Genomic DNA, 16,425 nt, shown 5'->3' with positions numbered 1-16,425 from the left:
GCCTGTCCACACGGCTAGCCTGGGCTTCCTCGCGGCATGGTGGGCCCGGTGGTGGACTGCTTACAGGTCTGCTCACCTTTCCCCGGAAAGGAAGCAGAAGACGCCAGGCCTCCTAAAGGCGAGGCTCAGCGCTATCACAGCATCACTTACGCCACGTGCAGGGTGTCAAGGCACGTGGCAGGGCCAGGCCAGACCGAGAGGGGCAGGGCAGGAAGAGAGTCCACTTTCCTGATGAGCTGCAGCAGGGTGAACGTCCAGGGAGGGAAGGAAGCGATGGGCATGATATACAGCATCCACCTGTGCAGGATTTGCAAAGGAGAGGACTGAAGACTCTATGCAACCCTTCGCTCTGTACCGGCCAAGGGTTGAAAGTGTTTGAGGTTAGAAGTTAGAGAGTTTCTTTGGAAAGAGTTGTTGGAAGGCAGAGGCACTTTTCTTCCCCTCTTTGTCTTTCACCTTGAGCCTAGTGAGAGGGGCTTCAGGGAGACATCATGGTCTGATTCATTTTCCCAGCACTCCCCGCAAAGTACAAGTACTGGTATTTACCCTCCAGCTGCAGACACCATAGTTAAGAAACACCAGCCTTCGGTACGCATGTACTTCACAGCATTATTCACAACGGCCAAGGGTAGAAGCGATGCAGATATCCACTGATAGCCAAATGGATAAACAAAATGTGACATATACATGCAGTGGAGTATTATTCAGCCTTAAAGAGGGAATAAATTCTGACACATGCTACAACATGGTTAAATCCAAAAGACATGATGCTGAGTGACATACGGCAGATATGAAAGGACACATATATGATTCCACTGATACGAGGTACCCACAATAGTCAAATTCATTGAAACAGAAAAAGAATGTGGTTTCCAAGGGCTGGGGGTGTGGGGTGATGGGGGTTAATGTTTAATGGGAACAGACTTTCAGATGGGTGCCTGGTGGTGATGGTGGAACAAGAATGTGAATGTACTTACTGCCACAGAACTGTCCGCTTAAAAATGGCTAAAGTGGGAAATTTTGTGCTTATATATTTTACCACAATTTAAAGAAACAGCACTGGCCCCTACCAGGAGGGATAACTGTGCTCTCTCCCTATCACTAGGACATCTCTAACCAGGGGAGAAGGATGGCCAAGAGGGTCTGTGTCAGTTGTGTGGTCTGTATTGTAGAACCATGGGCCTCATCTATCACAAGCTGCATAACCTAGTATCAAAGGGGCTGGGGTCCTCCGTCAGCCCACCGGGTGGGAGGGAGTTGAGGAGGGGAGACTGAGGAAAGCGCTGACCCAGCTGGTGTAAGTGGCTGGTCATGGGAGAAGAAGTCATCAGCTGAAGTCACAAAATCAGAAAGAACAAAACTGGCAATGAGGCAGGCTCTTGCACAGGGTCTGTATCAGTCAGCTTTTGCATCGAACATGCTGTAAAACAAACAATCCCCAAATTCTGTGCTTACAAGCATTTACTTTTCCTGTTTCTGGGTCTGTAGGTTGCCTGGGTTTCTGTCAGTTTCTTGTGTATTTTGTTCTGGAACCAGAGTACAAGAGAGGGAGCCAAGCCCCACACACTCATATCATGTTCCCCCCACACACACATTCTACCAGCCAAACAAGTCAGGTGCCCAAACCCAACATTAATGGGATGAGGATGACTGCTTGGCCGATTCCACATATGTACTGTTAATTCTTTCACACAGTGAGGGAATGGAGATGTGGTTATAGATGAGAAGAGACAGGTGAAGAATCAGGACAACCCAACCAGACACAGGGTACAAACTGCAGGACAGGCAAGACCTAAAGACAGGACCATTCAGGCTAACCCAGTTACAGATAGGAGAGTGCGAGCTTGTGGGGGAAAGGGCTAAGAGGGCCTCACAGCTCGAGTGGACCACGTGAGGATCCAGAGATGCGCTCTGCCAGCCACAAAGCTAAGCCAGGTCCAGGGGTTGTTGAGAATGAAGACTCAGACGATACACTTTGTTCCACTAGCAAGGTAGGAAACAGGCGCGCAGCCTGGATGCTGTGTGATGGGGTCTCGGCAGCCTGGGTGGTAGCTCTCCACATGGGGCAGAGGAGCCCGGAGGAGCTCTGTGCTTGACCTGGAGATTCCTGAGGCTGAGAGCTGGGGAGCTCCCCCCGGCACTCAGGGCTGTAGCGTGTAACATAAATGTCCCACCGGGCCTCAGTTCTATACTGTGTTTTTGCTTCTTGATTCGCGGTGAGGCCTGTAGGAACTGTCAGTGCAAGAGGCCGTGACCTTTCACGCGAGTCCAGCTCATTTTTTTTTTCTTTTTTTGTAAGATAATTTTTTAATGAAAATAACACTGTCTTCATTAAAATATTGGGTTTTTACATGAATTTTTTAAAACATCTTTATCGGAGTATAATTGCTTTACAATGGTGTGTTAGTTTCTGCTTTATAACAAAGTGAATCAGTTATACATATACATATGTTCCCCTATCTCTTCCCTCTTGCGTCTCCCTCTCTCCCACCCTCCCTATCCCACCCCTCTAGGTGGTCACAAAGCACCAAGCTGATCTCCCTGTGCTATGCGGCTGCTTCCCACTAGCTATCTATTTTACGTTTGGTAGTGTATATATGTCCATGCCACTCTCTCACTTTGTCCCAGCTTACCCTTCCCCCTTCCCATATCCTCAAGTCCATTCTCTAGTAGGTCTGTGTCTTTATTCCCGTCTTACCCCTAGGTTCTTCATGACCTTTTTTTTTCCCTTAGATGTGGCACATATATACAATGGGATATTACTCAGCCATAAAAAGAAACAAAATTGAGATATTTGTAGTGAGGTGGATGGACCTAGCGTCTGTTATACAGAGTGAAGTAAGTCAGAAAGAGAAAAACAAAAACGGTATGCTAACATCTATATGTGGAATCTAAGGTCCAGCTCATTTTATGCAGGGAGTTGCAAAGAGCCAGGGGCTGCCTCTGGGGACAGTCATGCCCACAGCCCACAGGACTGACCACACACTGTGCTTTCTGGAAGGGAAAGAACCTCGAGCGGTGGCGGGGGCCCAGGGTCCATCCAGACTGAGCGACACTGACCTGTGCGCCTCCATGCGCTGTGCCGGGTTCTTACGCGACACTTACATTCCCTCGCCCTGTATCCCCACCAGCCTGCTGGAATTTCACTCCTTGCTGCAGAGACTTTTACTATTCTTTGTTTTGAAAGCTCTGATTGTAACATCTTTCTACTCCTTCCATCCCCCATACACCTTCGTTCCTTTACCAGTTAAAGTGCCACGGGGACTCGCCCGGCCGTCAGGCACCAGGTGGGCAGAGGCATCGTCCTGCACGGGCTGGTGCCGGGCTGACTCGTGCCACACGCAGACAGGAGCAGGTGCCCAGCTCTGCTGGATGCCGGCCCTTCTAGACGGTGTCACCTGAGTGCCGCCAGCCCATCCTAACCTGAGCTCGCGGATCCTGGGGCTGCCAGGAGGGAATGAGCTCAGGCTGTGCAGAGTTGGTGCCAGGAACCGCAGGTTCTGGCGGCTGCAGACTCGGCAGGCGGATGAAGGCCACGGAGTCCCAAGTCTGGAGCTGCGTGTCAGGGTCAGGGTCAGACCCCCACTGTCGGGAGGGGGAACAGTCAAGGGCAGCCTGGTGGGGAGGGACAAGGGAGAGAAAGGACGACCCCTGCCTCAGCCCAGCCCCGCTGCATCACTGCCCACCCAGATCCCGACACGGGAGGGATGGACGGGCTCCTTCGTGGGTGCTCTGAGGCTCAGCATGTGGGTCAGCTGTGCTGCCCTCGCACCTCAGTCCTCAGACCGTGCACTTCACCCTGAAGGCTGAAGGGCAGCAGAGAGTCTTCTGAGAGCTGTATTTGGAGCCCAGAGGAGGGAGAGGTGTGTGATGCAAACAGTGACCGAGGCCAGGCTTCTCCGGGGCTCCCGCCCTCAGTGACATCCCGCCTGGACAGTCTCTCTGCAGCCCACAGGCGCTTTAAACATGGCTCCCAATTCGTTGACACCCTCCCCTTGAACCTGGGCCGGGTGGTGCTACTTCCACCAACAGGTAGTGGCTGAGTACCCAAGGCAGGCAGTGCGGTCCACCTCCCAGGGCTGCCCCACTGGGCTCTGCACCTGCAGTCCCGCTGGACTTGGCCCTCCAGCCATCCCTACGCTGTGCCAGATGCGCGTGACCGTGACCGAGCCATCTCAGAAGGCATCCACCCGCCGCCACTGTCCAGCCCCCAGCCTGTGGAGTCAGCCCCGGCCGAGGCCCCAGGCACTGCGGAGCGGGGACCAGCCAGCCCTGCCGGGCCTGTCTGGGTCGCCGTCCCAATCTGCACGCGCCAGTAACCAGAACGCTTGTCTCGGGGCCTGTGCTTCAAGCGGATTAATGCAGAGAGCTCCGCTGAGTGAGTGAGGGTTCAGCGACAAGGACTGAATTGCTTAACGACTAGCCAGGTACGAGTGTCCTGGACGGCCCTCAGCAGGACACGACTCCAGGTGGGACAAGCCCAGTTCCCAGCCAGCTTCACTTGTTTGTTCCAGGTTTCCTTTCACGAGAGCATTCGTTTCTCGGGTCCTTCCCAGCTTCCATGAAGGCGGCTGGCCCTGGCACATCTCCCCAGTGGGGTTGGAAGGGGGTGCTGGTGACCGTGTCCCCTTTGCCACTGTTGCTTCCTAGAGCTGCCAGGAGATGAGGGGACAGGCAGAGCTTCCTGCTACCGGGAGATGAATGGCTGCCTGGTGTGGGCAGAGGGGGGAAGGAAAACAACAACCCTGGGGACAGTTACAGGACGGCCCCTGGATTCACCTCGGAATTCAAGTCCTTTATGGGACCGTGGGAGCAATGCTGCTGCCGATTGTTTCTCCAGTGGGGGGAGGATATACCCAACGTCAGGAGCTGATGGTACCTGTAAGCATTCGGTTTGCAGGCTCAGTTGATCCTCTGTACGGCACACAGCCTCGAGGCGCTCAGGGTGGGTGTGACGGAGCCTGAGCGCCATCCACAGGGCTGTCCCTGTTGGGGCTGCCACATTTGCCGGCTGCGTGATTGACTCCTCAGGACAGGCTGTAGCATACTTGTCCCTGGAGTTGGGGTGTCCACACAGCTACGGAGCAGTCCAGGGGCTGGGCTTCAAGTCTTTGACTGCAAGCGATAGACGGAGACGCCAGCTTCATTAACGATAAAGGGAATTCATTGGAAGGAACGGGACCTAGAACTTGGCGTCAGTGTAGCCTGTTAAAGATGATTAAAGACAGCAACGGAAGTGACACAAACAAACTCTACTCAACACCTCATGATGTGGGTGGTCCCCGTTCTCAAGGAAGAATCCTGGGACCTGCAACATGGGGCAGAAGCCTGGACCTTTTTATAAGATAGGGCGTAGTTTCCATTGGCTGTCAGGGCACCCAGGGCAGGAGTGTCTCCATCTAGGGACTAGAAATTTTCTTCAATAAACCCAACGACAGTCGGCTCTCAGTATCGGCCAGTTCTGCGTCTGCAAATTCAACCAACTTTGGATTGAAAACATTTGGGGGGAAAATTCCAGAAAGTTCCAGGACACAAAACTTGAATTTGCCACTCGCAGACAACTATTTATATAGCATTTGCATTGTATTAGGTATTATAAGTCATCTAGAGAAGATGGAAAGTGTTACGGGAGGATGTGCACTGGTATATGCAAATAGGACGCCGTTTTATATGAGGGAGTTGAGCATCCTTGGATTTGGTATCCACGGGGCTCCTGGAGCCCATCCCTGGTGGATGCCGAGGGCTGACCGCACTGCCACTCACATAAATGAGCTCCAGTGGCTTCTGTCTTTTCACCTCTGCCCCTTGTTTTTCCCTCCTGTGCGCAAGGGGAGATTACGATTCAAAATCCAGAGGTGGTCCTGGGTTGTGAAGAGCTTATTTGGTCCAGCTTGTGTCAAATGACAGTCTCTTAACCGCAGGAGGGCATAGTGCCATGAATAACAATTTCTCCCAGACCCATCTCGCAGGACAGGAGTAATTCCATCCTCCCTCCACGAAATTGGGGTGGTGTTATTGAGGAAGATGAATGGATGCTGGCTCTCATACTCCTGTTAGGCTCTGCACCCCTGGAAGATGTTACTCTGCCCCTCCTTGAGAAATGCTCCCACTAAGGGGGACGAATGCTTAAGACAACAGACAGAGGGGGCTTCTCTTTGGGCCAAGGGTGGTCCGGCTGGAATAAACCTTCAAGCTCAGAGAGGCTGGAATTGCATGTTTTTATTAGTCTCTGGGCTTGTCTTTGGAAGGCATTTTTGCCTGAGCCACGGGCTTGATAGCAAAGGCAATAAAAGTGGGGCAAAGGCTGATGTAATGTAACAATATTGGGATGATGATGTCATCTGTGTAGTAAACAAGAGTAGCTGTTGAGTCATAAATAATCTTTTCACGGCGATCTTGAATAGGTCTGACACCAGATGTACAGTAAATTCGCTCACTTTATGGAAATGCCTTTCCTTTGCAAAGAAGGGAGAGTGGTCTATAATACAAAGGTCCACATGTGCTGCTCAGCAGGCTTTATCCTGTGCTTTCTGTGTGATCTGTTTAACGCTTCTTTAGTCACCTAAACAGAACAGGCCTCGCTAGGCACCACCCCGTTTTGTGCGCGTAAACTGCGTTAGCAAAAACGTGGGCTCGACGCCCAAATCTGAACTGAATCCAAATTGCCTGGTCGCCGAATGAAATATGTCACTTCAGGAAGTCCAGTGTCCTTTCTTAACCTGTGACTTTGAAAAGAGCTAGAATTTTCTCTCACTGAGCATCTTGGGCTTTTTGTTTTTTGAATTTTGAAGGCAGAATTTAACAGACTTTGGTTCACGCCATTGTCTAAGAAGGCTAAGACCTGAACAGCTCCCCGAGCCGTGGGTCCCCCCTACCCTGTTCCCTCGATGTCCCCACGCAAGGTAACCACCATCCCCAAGTCTGTTCACTAGGCCCTTGCTACCCTTTTTACACATTGTTATCTCGTTGATACATATTCTAGGAAAATATTTTGTATTTTTGTCTTTATACAGTTAAACTGGTTGAGAGATAGGACAACCTTCATTATAGTATTCTTTATTCCTTTTTGAATGTCTTCAATATTTAATACATCTTGATGGAAAACAAAGATTTGCAGATTTTTTAAAATCATTTTTAAAAGTTTTCTACCTGCGTCTATGAAAGGGAAATGTTGGCTTTGAAAGCTGATATCCTGGAATATCTGGGGGCAGATTTCGTTTCAAGATGGCGTCACGTGGTGCAAATCTGGCTTCACTGTGAAATCAGATTCCTACTGGATCTTGTAGAAAATCTCTGTTACCTCTAATGGCCAGAGTAGGAAGAGTCCCCTGTAAAGCAGCAGGTTTGTCCTCCACAAAATAAGTGATTTGCCATCAGAGGGCGAGAAGCCGCATCATCGTTGTGCGCCTATGCCTCCCATTTCCGGTCTTTTCCTCTTCTCCTCACCTCTCCCCCTTCACCATTCCCTCTCCTCCCCGGCTAGGTCTGCTCCTGAAGCTGAAGCACTGCTGCGGATTAGGAGAGCACACCCAAGACGTGCACTCATGCCCTGGGGGCGGGACTCAGCCTGCTTCTCCTCCAAGGAGAATTCGCACTTTGACAAAGGCCTACTCCCACTGGGGATGTTTGTGCGTGTGGCCGTGATTTGCAAGGACCTGGAGGCGAAGGCAGGAGAGGAGGACAGCTGAATACCCGGCTCAGGCAGCAGGGAGTTGGGGGGATAGAGGTACGTAGGTTGAAAAAAAGTCACCGTGATACCCCCAATCCTCTCTCCCACATCTCCGCCAAGAATTTTGGTGCCAATAAAGAGAACAAATATTTACTGGCACCCACGGTGGAGCAAGGCGGATCTTTCCTCATTTAACCAACAAACTTTTGTAGTGGGCGTTGCTGTTCCCATTTTACAACTAAAGGAGCTGGGACTCAAAAGGGATAACTTAGTTGCCAGCGAGGGGCGGGGTTAAATGCTCCCTGGGCGGTACCTGCCCAGCCTCCAGCACACCTGCAGTCACGCTTGCCACGCCGCAGCGGCCACGTGGAGCACACCTTGCAAATGCTCACGGAGAGGATGCTTCTTGCTCCTGATGGGAACTGCCTTCTCAGCCCCTGAGGCGTTGCGGGGGGCGGGGGCATCTCCGCTTTGCTCCCCGAGAGCTGTTTGGACTCAGCTTCCGCCAGTTATCGGGATTCTCCCAGCAGGTGAGTGAGGGAGTTACAAGTAGCAAGCTAAATGTTTAGCAGCTGAAGTCAATAGCTGCGGGGCCCAGGAATCTGTCTTGGCTGGACCTGGCGCCCTGCACTCACTCTGCGTGAGGAAGCAGCTAGAAGAACTCGCTTCAGCAAGGTTTCCCGTGTTTCAACAGCAGTTTAGCTCTTTATCAAATTCCAACTTTATCCAGCGACCTTGGCTGCGATGAAAGTGGATTATACTTATCTCTGCTGTTTCAGACAGACTGGCAGGAGCCCTTCAATAAAATCAGGACGGCAGAGAGGCCGTCTTTTTGGAATCTTGATCCTGACCCAAAGTCAAGTTTCTGCAGCCAAAGACAGAATCATCAGAGGCCAGCTCAGCTCGCTCCTGCCTGCCCCCAGATAAAGGGAGAGAGAAGGACAGGAGGCGGGGCTGGGGTGGCATGGAGGAGGTGGGGAGGAGGAAGGAGAGGGAGGGGGATATGGGAGGGAGAGGGGAGGGGAGGAGGGGAGGGGGAGGGGGAAGGAGGGGGAAGGAGGGGGAAGGAGGGGGAAGGAGGGGGAAGGAGGGGGAAGGAGGGGGAAGGAGGGAGGGAGGGAGAGCCCAGCTACTTCCTAGCTCTTCAGCTGATGGACCAGGTGAAGCCACCTTCCTCCCCATGGGGAGTGGGTGTGCCCCCCCCCAGTGGACATCAGCCTGGGCCTTGCTCTGGAGGCTGGACCAGCCCTGGCCGAGGGCAGCCTGCATCAGCAGTCTTCTGGAAAGCAGCAAGGGGCTCATAACCAGGACTTGGGCTTGGAATCAGGACTTGTTTTCCACTCCTCCCTGCCAGGGCCCCTCCATCATAATCCTGGACACCCCGCCTGTCTGTAAAGAGCTGGATGGAGGGGGCTGATTTCATGGGGCTCTGAGAGCGTGGGCAGAAAGCAGGGCGGGAGCCACGGCCTTCTTTGTCCCTGGCAGCTGAGCCGGGTTCTGAGCTACTTCGCAGATGGAAAACACTCCACCGCCGGGTGGCTTCATAGGACCACTGACCTGGCTTCAGGCGCAGGCTGTGGAGGGCAAACAGCCAGCTTGCTTCACTCACCCAGAGAGGAGGCCTTGCCTTAATCCTGCCCATCCCAGGGGAGGCTGGGACCAGGCATGGCTAAAGCGGAAATAGAGGGCTAGCCACATCGTGGGAACACAGACATTTCATCCTTGATTTAAAAGTTGCTCCGTCAACTCTCTCCTAGCCGCCGAAGCCTGCAGTTATGCAGGGCCACCTCCTCTTAGCCTGTCCTCCAGTGAAACCTCTAAAGTCTCATAATTAAGTACCGAAGAGCTAGAGAACATTAAACCCAGAAATTAAAACAACAGCAGCCACCTACTTCCCCTCTAAAGCAGGCCCCACACACGCGTGCGAATTGCTGGGGATCGTGTCCAAATGCACATCTGTTTCAGCAGGTCTGCGGGTGCCCACGATGCTGCATTTCTAATGAGCCCCAGGTGAAACGATGCTGCTGCCCTCAGGCCACATCTCGAGGAGCAGTCTCACGTATGACGGTTTTGAACACAGAATATTTCAGGAACCACAAATGGTAAGATACATTGGTATTTATTCTTTTGTCCACCCATTCATTCATTCAACGTTTACTTTTTATCTTAGTCATGTTTTCCCGTTTTACTGAGATATAATTGATGTACAGCACTGTATGTTTCAGGTGGACTGCATGATGATTTGACTTCCATATATTAGGAAATGATTAGCACGATAAGTTTAGCGAACATCCATCATCTCATATAGATACAAAAAAAAAGGAAAAAATGGGGTTTTTTTCCCTGTAATGAGAACTCTTGGGATCTACCCTCTGAATAACTTGCGAGTAACCGTACGGCAGTGTTAACTATAATAATCGCCGCATCCAGCATTTATGGAGTACATGCAGTGTGGCTTCTGTGCTAAGCACAGGGCAAATAGCTGAGCCGAACGTAGACCTCAAGGCAGCCCGAGTTCTCTGTGAGCCCTTCAACAAACCGACCTGGAGCGTTCGGTGTAGTGAGCTCACAGTGGGTCCAGCAAGTGTAACAGCCTCACTGCTCCAGGGGAACAGTGGAAAGGAGATGTGTTACCATCATCGAACCCACTGCTCATTAGCAAGTGCTAACCGGGGCTGCCTGCACTTGGAGGGGTGCTGGTCACTGTGCCGGGTACAGAATGCCTGATGGATAGAGTCCCGCCCTCCACAGGTGATACAGCTGTAATCTGCGCAGGGTGGCACACAGCTACTCAACTGGAATCAGTAGAAAGAGAGAGAGGAAAGAGGAGGGAGGAAGTGGGGGCAGAGGGAGGGGGAGAGGGAAAATGGTAACGATTGACAGAGGCAAAAAAAAGGAACTCCCATCCTGATGAGGTGTCTTAATTATATCACATTTTATTTCCTTTTTATAACTATAAAAATAATATATATTCAGTGGAAGATAAACAATGAAACATAGAAAATAAAAGTGAAAGCCTCCCGAAAAGCACCCCCAAAGGAGAATAGTTCCGTGTGTGCTATTCTTTTTTCTTTTTTTAACATCTTTATTGGGGTATAATTGCTTTACAGTGGCGTGTATGCTATTCTGTACCTTGGCTCTGCACAAACGAGTAGACATGCGGCTAAACAGAACCACCATTTACACACTGAATACGTCTCTTTTATTCACTAAACAATATGCTGTAGACTTTTCACAGGTCAGTTCTTTGGCTTCTACCTCAATATTTGAAAGTTTTTCATTATATTTCATTCCATGGTTTACCATAATTTATGTCACCAGTTCCTGATTGGTGGCCATTTGGATTTTTTTCTATAATAAATAATGTAAACCAAATATTTGAACATATATCTTTACCTGCTTGATTTCTATACAATAAACTCTACAGAGGAATCACTGGGTGAAAGGAGAGGACCTCAAATATTGCCAAATGGGCCACATTACAAAGCTTGTACCAATTTAAGCTCCGGCAAAATGCACGACAGTACCAACTTCCGGTATGTTTTAATCTCTGCTAAACTGATAGGCTTTTATCATTGTTGAATTTCCTGTATCTCAGGGATGCCGAGGAGAATATTATTAGCCTCTTGTATTTCCTTCTTTTGTTGAATTGCCTGTTTGTGGCTCCTTGCTTTATCTTTCTATTAAGTGGTTCTTTTTCCTATTGCTGTATAAGAGCTTTTAATATTTAATGAATATTCAGTCTTTTAAAATTGTCATATATGTTGCAAATATCCTTTCCAAGTTTGAAGAAGCATTATAACTTAGTTAACTGCACAGCCTTGAAAGTTCAGATTCTGTGCCTACAAGAAAGTATTGTACTGAGATTAAATAAAAATAACGCATATAGGGGCTTCCCTGGTGGCGCAGTGGCTAAGAATCCGCCTGCCAGTGCAGGGGACACGGGTTCGAGCCCTGGTCCGGGAAGATCCCACACGCCACAGAGCAACTAAGCCTGTGTGCCACAACTACTGAGCCTGCGCTCTAGAGCCTGTGAACCACAACTGCTGAGCCCACGTGCCGCAACTACTGAATCCACACCTAGAGCCCGTGCTCCGCAACAAGAGAAGCCACCGCAATGAGAAGCCTGTGCACCGCAACGAAGAGTAGCCCCTGCTCACCGCGACTAGAGAAAGCCCGCGCACAGCGATGAGGACCCAATGCAGCCAAAAATAAATAAGTAAATTAATTAAATAATAATGCGTATAAAATTCTCACTACAGAGCTTGGACTTAGCAAGTGCTTCAAAGTCAGTTTATAAGTGTTGCTTGCAGATTCCTTTACAGTAACTTTGATACATGTATCATTTCATCACCTAGTCCTCTTATTAATACTTTCTGCCCTTGCGATTGAGCTAGGAAAGGTCTTGACTATATATATTCTCTTATGTGTATTTCAGGCCTTTTTTTTTTTTTTCTTAATAAGAGTCTGTGTCCTATGCTCTAATGATCACTCTGCAGACACCCTCTGGTCCCTTGCTTCCCTTACTCTTTCTTTGCCCTCCTGGTCTGCTCTGGTTGAACCTCGCTGCCTGCCCTGTGCTCGCACTCACCTCCTGCTTTTCTCTCTCCCCCTTTTATCAGAACGCCTCCAAAGGGTCGCCTCTGTCTCCTTCTCTGTGCCCAGCCCATTCCAATCAAGCTTTGCCCCGTTTCCCGCACTCTGCACCCCGAGTCTCCACCTGACCAGATGCTCCGCTCACCACTCATCTTACTTAAGCCTCAGCGTCACCTGACAGAGCCCATCTCCGCCTCTTCAAATCCTCTCTTCATTTGCTGTCTGGGTCATCGCTTCCCAGGTTGTCCCCGTGTCACCAGCAGCTCTTTCTGGGTCATTCTGCTGCGTTCCCCTCCTCTTTCCTGACTGCTGCATCATGGAGTGTCCCAGGCTTACTTCCTAGCCTGCTTCTCTTCTTCCTTCACCCTCACAGCCTAGGGCATCTCAAACAGCCCCCTGAATTTAAATTCTGTCTTTTCTTATGCCTCCTAAATTCACATCTCTAGCCCCGATTTCTCCCTGAAATTCAGCCCCGCTTATTCAGCTGTCTACCTATCATCTCTATTTGGATGCCTAACAGGTATCTCAGATGTGATACGGGCCAGACCAGGGTCGCCATGGACCGTTGTCCAGCTTGTGTACTGCCAAAGGCAGCCAGCCAAGGGAGCCCGATGGGCGTGCAGCCCGTGTCCAGCTTCCTAAGCCCTGAGCTCAGGTGTGGGCTCCAACGCAGAGCAGAGGAGGTAGCTTCCATGGGGTTGCCTTTCTAATTCTCTCCAAGTTGCCTTATAGGTTAGCTGAGGCCATGACCAAAGTATATCTTTTGATTTCTCCCCACCTCTAACCTGCTACTCTCAATATACAGCACCATTCAATTGAGAAAAAGGAGGAGAAGAAGGAAGCTGGAGAGGAAAGGGGAGAAAAGGGGAGGAAAGGAAATTTAGCCTCTTTATCTCTTTGCCTTAGCCAGTCGGATTCCCAAAGGTACCCTGAATCTGACCTCTCGTCCCCCCTCTTCTGCTCCACTGAGGGTCTAAGCCCCTACTATCTCTGGGCTACTGCAAAGCCTCCCAGCTGGCCTCCTGGCCACCACCCCTGCCCCTCTGCACAGACAGAAGCTTCCTAAGACAGAAATATTTTCTTACCACTCACCTGCTTAAATACTGCCAGCATCTTCCTGACTCAACCAGAGTCAAACCCAAACCCTTTCCTGCAGATTACAACTTTCCCACTTACTCATCCACCTCGGTTCCTGGGGCTCGCTGAGCTGCGGCCACACTGGCCTCCTTCCCGGCTCAGATACACCAGCTCCCAGCTGCCTCAGGACCTTTGCACTTACCAAACCTTCTCTCAACTCTTCACACAGCCACCTCCTTTTCAGTATTCAAGTCCGAAGTATATGTTACCTTCTCAAAAAAATCCTTCCTTTTGACCAAATTGGCTAAAAGAGTTCTCCCTTTCCCACTGTCACTTTCGGTCTCATTTCTCTAATATACCTTCTTTACTGCATCTCTCACTTCTTGAGATTACCATCTCCACCCCTCGGCTTCCTTGTCATCAGTCTGTCCCACCATCGCCCACCAGGTCCATTTTAGAGGTCCAGGATCTCTCTGCCTTGTACCTGCCCCATCTCCGGTGCGGAGAACCGCCTGGCACGCAGCAGGCTCTTGGTGAGCTGACTGATTAGATGGACTGATGAGGGGCGGGGGCGATGATGCAGGCCGAAAAGACCACAGGTAGAGGAAAGGAGAAAAGAGGAGAACCAAGAGAGGGGGAGAAGGGGGCAGGAAAATGGAAGATGGGACGCAGACTGGGAGGAGGAACCGCCCCTACGTAGCAGGACCAGGAGAGAGAAAAGATGGGCAGAGAAGACGGGGTTGTTCTCTGGCACCAGAGTGAAATCCCGCAGAGCTGGCGCCGCCCCCTCTGCGCGGCCACGCCACCCCAGTGTACAGGGCGAGGGGCTCCCGAGCGCCCCCTGCAGGAGGCGGTCCCACACTACACCCGGGAAGCCGGCGGTTTGCACGGATCTGGGGCCCCGGGCCCTTAGATCTGCCCCCAGGCCAGGGGAGGCCCCCAGATGAGCTCAGTGGGGGGATCGAAGAGCAAGGCCGCTAAGAGCTGACTTGACGTTGAGCCTCACATGCTTACCCCGCTGACAGTCCGGGGGAGTCTGAAGCAAGCCTGTCTCTGCTTCCTCCCACGTTCCCCTGCGGCCCTCCACCCCGAATTGCACAGAAGCTCTGAGAATAGAGTGCCCTGGCAGTCCTGCTTGAAGATAGAGAAAGGTCCAGAAGCCCAGGCCTGAAATCAGCTTCCCAGCAGTTTTCTCAACGTTAAAAAAAAAAGATATTTACTGATTGATTTACGTGGCTGCATCGGGTCTTAGCTGCAGCTCGTGGGCTCCAGAGCACGCGGGCTCAGCAGTTGCGTCGCGGGTTTAGGTGCCCCGCAGCATGTGGGATCTACGTTCCCCCGCCTGGAATCGAACTAGTGTCCCCTGCCTTGCAAGGTGGATACTGGGCCACCTGGGAAGTCCCTTCCCAACTTCTTCAGTGTCTTCTCATCAGTTGAAGAGTGGCGGCTTCTACCAGCTGAACGTGCATCTTAACGCTTTTCAAATTGAAACCTTTTCCCGGTAGTCTTCGAAAGTATCATATCCCTGAAAGGACAAAGAAGGGGATGGGACCCCCTCCCCAGAGAGACCCCAGGTGAGATCTCGCCACCCCTGCTGTCTCGCTTCAGCTCCAACGCTCAGTATTACATTCTGTAATATCAGTATCGGTAATTGTTGGCATTCGTAATTCAGTATTAACCTACTGAGCGCGGCCACTGGCAAGGCGGGGGTCGTTTGGGTGGGGAGGGGGGACGGAAAGAGAGGGTGATGGATGGAGAGGGTGACAGTACAAGTAGCAGGAGCAGATGCTGGAGCCGGTGCTCCAAAGCCACCCCCGCGCCCACCGAGAGCTTTGTGGGTGCGGCTTCTCCTTGGATTTGGGGACCCCAGCAGCACTGAGATCACGAGTCAGCACACCCCGAATGTGCTTATCTCAAAGCCAGCACAGACTTATTTCTGTGCCCTCAGGAGACAGACTGGCACGACAGGCAGAAAATGATATCGACAGGCTGGTCACTCGGGGAGGCTCTCTCTGCCAGCTTCCTGTCTGTTTAAAACACCGGGGCTTTGCCTGAACGCGGGATTTTGCAAAGCCCACCTGGACAAACTCTCGGAGCACCCCCAGCAGCCTCTTCCATGTGTCAGCCATGGGTTTTATTTCCCCACATTTCTCCTGGGAACACCAGGACGCCGGGTGCCTTTGAATCAGATGTGAAATCCTGCAGGACCTGGTTAGGTGACCCTTGAAACGAAGTGGACAGAGACCCTAACCTTGTATGGTCTCAAGCGAGGGAAATGACTTGCAGAACACTGAGCAGTGACGGCCCATATAAAACTTATTCTGATGGCAGGGACTCAAGCAAGCTGTGCAGGAGGCCACACGGTTTACAAAGGCGAGGTCTGCTAATTGCACAACAGGGCTCAGCAGATGGCGTGCGGCCCAGAGCGTAACTTTAGCTAGATTCCCCATGCCCGGTCTCCACGAGTTCCAGACACACAGTGGAAGATTCTTTCTGTCCCGAGCCAAACTCGAGGAGAAGAGATCAACATTGCATTTCTCTGAAAGATAACACGCTGTTCCAAGGGAGGGCCCGTGGTTAAATCAGATCTTTGTCTCAGCTCGCACCTAGAGAATCCCTGTCACGTCTCTGAAGGGCTCTCCTCTGGATTCCAAGTTGCCAGTGATTCAAGAACTCAATTGGCAGTTCGTTTACTGATGGTTATAATTTGTACAAAGTGTCCTTACTCAAGTTCAAGGGAACTCGGCATGGACCTTCCCTTGCTCATTCATCCAATCTGCTCATTTGCCTTTGCAAAGGGCAGCGTCCTCCCCCTCCTGTGTCACTGGTTCCTGGTGGGTGTGGACGCGACAGGATCTGTCTCTGGTGCCTGTTCCCCCTACCCACCATTGATGGTTTGGTGTATCCAGCTGATCTCAGTCAGAGGTCCCCTTCCTCTTCCTCTGCTCCCAGGGAATCCTTCTGGAAGTTGTGTTCCCTCTTTCCAAGACGGTGATGTTCCCAGGGAAAGGAGGCCAGTCCCTCAGGGCTGGCACATGTGTTCAGGGCAAGACCCGGTACCACCTCGTGTCTTGGTCCCCTCC

General features: G+C 51.3%; 1 protein-coding gene across 2 annotated transcripts in view; it reads left to right on the top strand.

The window, feature by feature from the left end:
* The first annotated feature begins 7,448 nt into the window (after nt 1-7,448).
* Nucleotides 7,449-16,425, top strand: part of SVIL (supervillin) — a 294,440-nt gene continuing 285,463 nt past the window's right edge. The window contains exons 1-2 of one of the 2 annotated variants that reach the window (XM_079915216.1): nt 7,449-7,726; nt 9,638-9,771. The gene's annotated coding sequence lies outside the window, so the exon portion shown is untranslated. Of the gene's footprint in view, nt 7,727-7,806; nt 8,200-9,637; nt 9,772-16,425 lie in introns of those variants that run through there. The other variant, XM_079915221.1, reaches the window with a different exon arrangement.

The sequence above is a fragment of the Stenella coeruleoalba genome, assembly GCF_951394435.1.
Source record: "Stenella coeruleoalba genome assembly, chromosome: 2".
NCBI classification, from domain to species: Eukaryota; Metazoa; Chordata; class Mammalia; order Artiodactyla; family Delphinidae; genus Stenella; species Stenella coeruleoalba.
Note: the sequence above shows the minus strand (reverse complement) of the source record. Positions and strands in the feature narration are given on the sequence as shown.